Source organism: Panthera leo, chromosome A1 (assembly GCF_018350215.1).
Source record: "Panthera leo isolate Ple1 chromosome A1, P.leo_Ple1_pat1.1, whole genome shotgun sequence".
NCBI lineage: Eukaryota > Metazoa > Chordata > Mammalia > Carnivora > Felidae > Panthera > Panthera leo.
The window spans coordinates 148,294,458-148,300,648 of NC_056679.1; the positions used below are offsets into that span (position 1 = coordinate 148,294,458).

The 6,191-nt window shown below is 34.6% G+C and overlaps 1 pseudogene; it reads right to left on the minus strand.

The window, feature by feature from the left end:
- Window positions 1-5,129: 5,129 nt before the first annotated feature.
- On the minus strand, window positions 5,130-5,809 carry LOC122200953 (annotated as a pseudogene).
- Window positions 5,810-6,191: the final 382 nt, after the last annotated feature.

Consider the following 6,191-nt stretch of genomic DNA (forward strand, 5'->3'; position numbering starts at 1 on the left):
AATACAAAATACTAGTTGAAAAGGTAAACTCTCAAACCATATTCTATGAGTTAAAATTTTAACTTTTCTAAGAAGCTTACTAGTTTTTTGAGGTTGGACAGATTAGTTAGTATGTTTGTACCTCAGTTACCTGAACTATAAAATGTAAACATCAACAATAAGTGTCTCATATAGCCAACAACAAGAATACGTGTAATTTTGGAATTGGCTATTGCATGCAATTTCATTGCTGAAATTAGTGTTAATTTTTAAAATAAATGTTTTTATTTTAGAATAGTTTTATATTTATAGCATAATTATGATGATAGTACAAAGAATCTCCACACTCTCCACATCTAGCTTTCCCTATTATTAGAATCCTGTATTATTAGTATGGTACATTTGTCACAACTTACTTAACTAATGAATTAATACTGATACATTTTTTTAAATTAAATTCCAATGTTTTTACTTTTTCTATCCCATAAATCTTAGTTTTACTCAATGTCCACATTCTTTTTCAAGATCCCATCAGGTTACCACATTATATTTAGTCATCAGGTTTCCTTAGGCTACTCTTGACTGTGACACTTTCTTAACTTCCATTGTTTTTTACCATCTTGACTGCTTTGAGAAATACTGGTGAGGTATTTTTTCTGTAGCCCTCAATTTGAAATTGTCTGGTATTTTTTTTCTCATGATTAGCCTGGAGTTAGGGGTTTTTAGGAGGAAGACCATAGAGTTAAAGTGCTATTTTCATTATATCATATGAAGGGTACATACATACTTTCAGGACGACTTATCACTGTTGACATTAACCCTGTTTCCTGTCTGGGTGGCATTTGTCAGATTTCTCCACAGTGAAGTTACTATTTCTCCCCCTTTTTCTATGCTATCCAGTTTGGAAGAAAGTCCCTCTGTGCCACAGCCCACACTTAAGATATTTATGATTCTATCTAATATTCTTTTAAAAGTTTCATTTATTCTGCCTGCAGTATGTTCCTTTTCTTCTTGTTTTGCATTTCATATTGTTTTAATATTTTATTATTTCATTTTATACCTAAATTGGTGGTTATAAACTACTTTACTATTTTATAATGTGCATGCTACAAATCACAGCACTCATCAAAAAATTATATATATTTTCATTATTAGTAATAAAATTTACTATCTTTACAACAATGCAAGGGCCTTTGAAAAACTTTACATATGTTCTTCTATTTCTGTCATATATATGAAATTATGTATGTGAGAGGGGAGTGGGGGTGGCTCAGTTGGTTAAGGATCTGACTCTTGATCTTGTCTCAGGTCATGACCTCACAGTTAGTGAGTTCAAACCCTGCATTAGGCTTCATGCTGGCAATGAAGAGCCTGCTTGGGATTCTCTCTTTACTCTCTCTCTGCCTCTGCTCTCCCTCTCTCTCTCAAAATAAATAAACATTAAAAAATAAAAATTGAAAAGAGACATATATACATGATATATATATATATATATATATATATATATATATATGTATGTATACACACACATATATGTACATATATATATTTAAAACTATCCAAAGAATTCTCTTAATATTTTTGAATATTGAGAGAAAACAAATTTTGAAAGTACATGGGAAAATCACTGTATAATACCAAAATGCTATATAGATATTTTTAATGTCCTATTAAATTAGGTAACTTGAAAGAAAATAGAAAATAATAATTCATAGTTTACAAACCTGTTGAAAATTTCAAGCTTTTATTGTTCATTACAAGTGCCCTCCTTTTTTTTAATGTTTATTTATTTTTGAGATAGAGAGTTCCAGAGGGGAGGAGCAGGAGAGAGGGAGACAGAGGATCTGAAGCAGGCTCTGTGTTGACAGCAGAGAGCCTGATGTGGGGCTCAAACTCATGAAGTGTAGAATCATGAATTGAGCTGAAGTTGGACATTCAACCAACTGAGCCACCAAAGCACCCCAGTAAGTGCCCTCCTTAACCTCTGTCATCCATTTAACCCATCCCCCCACCAACCACATCTCTAGCAACCCTCAGTTTATTCTCTTTAGTTAAGAATCTCTTAATGTTTGCTTCCCTCTCTTCTTTGTTTTCCCCTATAGTCATCCATTTTGTTTCTTAAATTCCATGTATAAGTGAAATTATATGGTATTTGTATTTCTCTGACTGACTTATTTCACTTAGTATAATATATTCTAGCTCCATCCACAATGTTGCAAATGGAAAGAGTTCATTTTTCTGGTGGCTGAGTAATATTCCATTTTATATGTGTGTGTGTGTGTGTGTGTGTGTGTGTGTGTGTGTGTGTGTGATATATCACTTCTTTTTTATCCATTCATAAGTTTATGGACTTTGGGCTCTTTCCATAATTTGACTACTCTTGATAATGCTGATATAAACATCAGGGTGCATGTATCCCTTTAAATCAGTATTTTGTATCCTTTGGGTACCTAGTAGTGTAATTGTTGGATCAATGTGTAGTTTTATTTTTAACTTTTTGAAGAATCTCCATACTGTTTTCCAGAGAGGATGCATGAGTTTGCATTCCCACCAACAGTTTAAGAGGGTTCCCCTTTCTTGGCATTCTTACCAATACCTGTTGTTTTCTTTGATGTTAATTTTAGCCATTCTGACTGGTGTGAAGTCATACCTCATCGTAGTTTTGATTTTTATTTCCCTGAGTTTTCCTTCTACTTAGTTGGCATAGATATTAGACTTTTTTTTTTTCAAAGAAGCCTTAATTACAAGAATGAAAATGGTGACCCATTTACCACCAGGGATAATGGGTATATAAACAGAAACTTTAGAATAATATATTTCACCATACTCAAAAACTCCTGTGTGAAAGAGTGGATAGTTGTGACTAGGATCAGTTAAATATAATACAATTATTAAGTTATTGATAATACTTCTGTATCTATGGAGGAACTCTCTCAGATATAGACATTTCTTTTTCCAATGATAATTTGTAAGTTTTTTTTGAGTTTTATTAATATTTTAAGTTGCTTAATTACAGGGTAATTATAAAAAAAGTAGGTAAGTGAGTTACATCTATCTTTTTGAACATGCCAAAATGATATTGTTTCATAAAGATAAAGATTAGCTTAAAACTTTTAAGAATTAGTTCAGAAAGATAACTATTAGCTCAGGAAAAAATAAATAAATAAAAGATCAGCTTTAAATTCCATTATTCATGAGTTCAAAATAGTAAAGAGGAAATATATACAGGAAGAAAGAAAGTGTAAACAAGAAAGAAAATGTGTAATTGAAATACTGATTTAAGGGGTGCCTGGGTGGCTCAGTCAGTTAAGCATATGACTCTGACTCAGGTCATGATCTCCCAGTTCTTGAGTGTGAGCCCTGCATCAGACTCTGCGCTGATAGTGCAGAGCCTGCTTGGGATTCTTGTCTCCCTCTCTCTCTGCCTCTCCCCTGCTTACTCTCTATCTCTCTCTCAAAATAAATAAAAATAAAACTTAAAGAAAAGAGGTTTGTTTTTTCTCAGAAAGGAAATTTTAATGTAGTAAGCAAGTTTAGTAAATATCATTGTATTTTCTGTTGGTAATGAAGACCTGATACTTTCAGAAATGTATCAAAAAGAAAAAAAAAGACCAAAAATATTCCTAATAAGAGGCTTCACAAGAAAAATATCAGCCCAAGTTCTATCCTTCTCAATCAGGAGAATTTGTCTCATACACAAATCAGCAACCTTCCTCCAACACAAAAAAGCACTGCCATTTGCCTTGCAAACAGAACATAAAACATATGCCTTAGTTATTGAACTTGCACGTTAAGCGGAATTAGTGTAGAGCATATTTTAATACATTACTTTAGTACCCACTTGGTCTGGTTTACAATATTTGTTTGTAGATCCAGTTTTTGCATATTCCATAAGTATACTGAACAATAAACCATGTGTTGTCCCATTATTTTTTAAATGTCAGTTCTTGTAGCTCAAGCAAACCGTTAAGATTATAAAGAGCTCTCTTGAAAGAAATTCTCAGATGAAAATACATTAAGGAGAAGCTTAAAGTTAAACAAACCTAGCTCTTTTTCACTAAAATGGTGGGATCAAAGTAGAATGTCAATTCTGAAGAGCAGCTCCATTTGTTTCCCCACGAGAAATGTCCAAACTTTTCTGGACTGAAATAATTTTGAAACTAAGCCAAAAAAATATAGACCTTAAGATACTATGAAACTTGGAATAATGTCAGAGTTTATGGAATGGGAAATAGAATTGTTTTCTTTTTTTCTTTTTAAAGAAACTGTAACTAATACATTTTAAGGGGAAAACAAAACAAACCAAACCAGAACTCTGAATATGGACAGCACTACCCTAGACTCTATGCACAGAACACCATGCAAGAATGAGTTACACGTCAGTAATATCATTATTAGAGTAATTGGCTAGGACTTCTATTTTCAGCTACAGAGCTCCTAAGTCAAAAATGTGTTAAAAAAAAGGAGGGGAGGACAAGGAGAAACGGGTGTATGCATGGTTCTATTATAGACATGATATTCAGCAGCATTAAAATAATACCTTCCATAGGGTCCTCCAAATTGGGTAAAACTTATCTTCCACTGTTAAACATGGGAAAGATTAAGAGAGTGGCACAAATTCATTTGTAACTACATTTCCCATATTTGAATGACAAGCATGTTCAATCTACTGCTGTACATTAAGAATATGTTGTGAATACATATGAATAAAGCAAAATGAAAACAAAAAGCTAAATTATGAACCTTAATAACTGGAAAAGCCATCTGTTTTAAAGCCAAATAGGTAGGATGCTGACCATAACTATATATGGCATAATCTATAGAAAGAACGGGTAAGAAAACAATCTTCATTTGTTCAATACTTAGCTTGATGTTGTCCTAAGAAAAACAGTGATAATTCAATGAATGTATCATGCATACAACTAAAAAGTCCCCTTCTTGTTTTAAACTAATTTAAATAACAATCTTCTGTGTCAAATAAATCTTCTATGTACAGGACCAATCTAAATCCTTCCTCCCCTTCAAACACTAGAAATTAACATCCAGGAACATTCTACAACAGAAAGTGCCTTAAGAAAGAGGATTCTGTAGTGTCAGTGATATAACTGACCTGAGGAAGCTGGGGTGCTACTGACACTGATAGGAGCTAGTCAGGCAATGGTGGTTTGATTCTCCTGGGATGTCCTCTAACAATTGCATGATCAGTTCATGCAGTGGTTTGCAGAACTCTGCATAGCCCCCTCCTGTGAGATGCAGAAGATAAAACACGTCGTGGCAGGAGATGGCACCATCCAAATGCATGAAGCTCCCATCAGTACCTAGGAGTTGAACATTGGCAAGCTTAGGCAGGGAAACCTTAAGTTGCTGGTTCACCCTTGTGTTCTTTTGCCTCAAAGGGTGGGGCTTCTCACCTAGAAGTAACAAACCCAGTGCAATGATTTTAGTCCGAAACTTCCTTGTTTTGATAGATTGTATGATGGTCTCAACTCCACCTGCCACTTCTGCCATATTTTCTTGGTTGTTTGTTTCTTCCCAGACAACAATGACCTTTGGTTTAATATTCTCCAGTTCTTCATTCTTTAACCTTCATAAAACATTTCTTATTGTATCTCTGCCAATTCCAAAATTCAGTGCATGAAGTGGGGGGAAAATGCCATATTGTTTATTGCTGCATTAACTGCACCATGGAGTCCCCCACAAGCAATACAACAGGTTCACTGTCTTTACAGTCCAGGACAAATCCGTTGTGCCGAGACATCCATCTGTCATCCCCTTAAATGTCTTCTGCTGTATGTGGAATAGCTTCTGGATTTGAGTCTCCTTGGCTCATTCTACACTCAGGCAGATGGTACATGTGGGCCTTTAATGGTTGAGACATCCATGGGTGGTGCATCTGTAGCTCACTGGGTCCCAAGGGCCCTGCTCCAATGTGCCTGCCCTTGGGCCAAGCACCAGCCGGAGCTGCTTCTCCTCTCCTCTTGACCATGACAGCAAAGGCAGCTTTTCTTGGATCCTCCTTTTTTTTTTTTTTTTGTTTTTGTTTTTGTTTTTGCAAATATGCTTCATTAAATGCTTTAAGTTTCCTTTATTTATTTATTTATTTTTCTATGGTCCAGCTGAATGTTAGTGGGTGTGTTGTAGAGGGTAGATTTAAGGCTTAAGACTCAATTCCTTTATCTGACTTACAGAGATACGCATTAGTATTTGGCCGG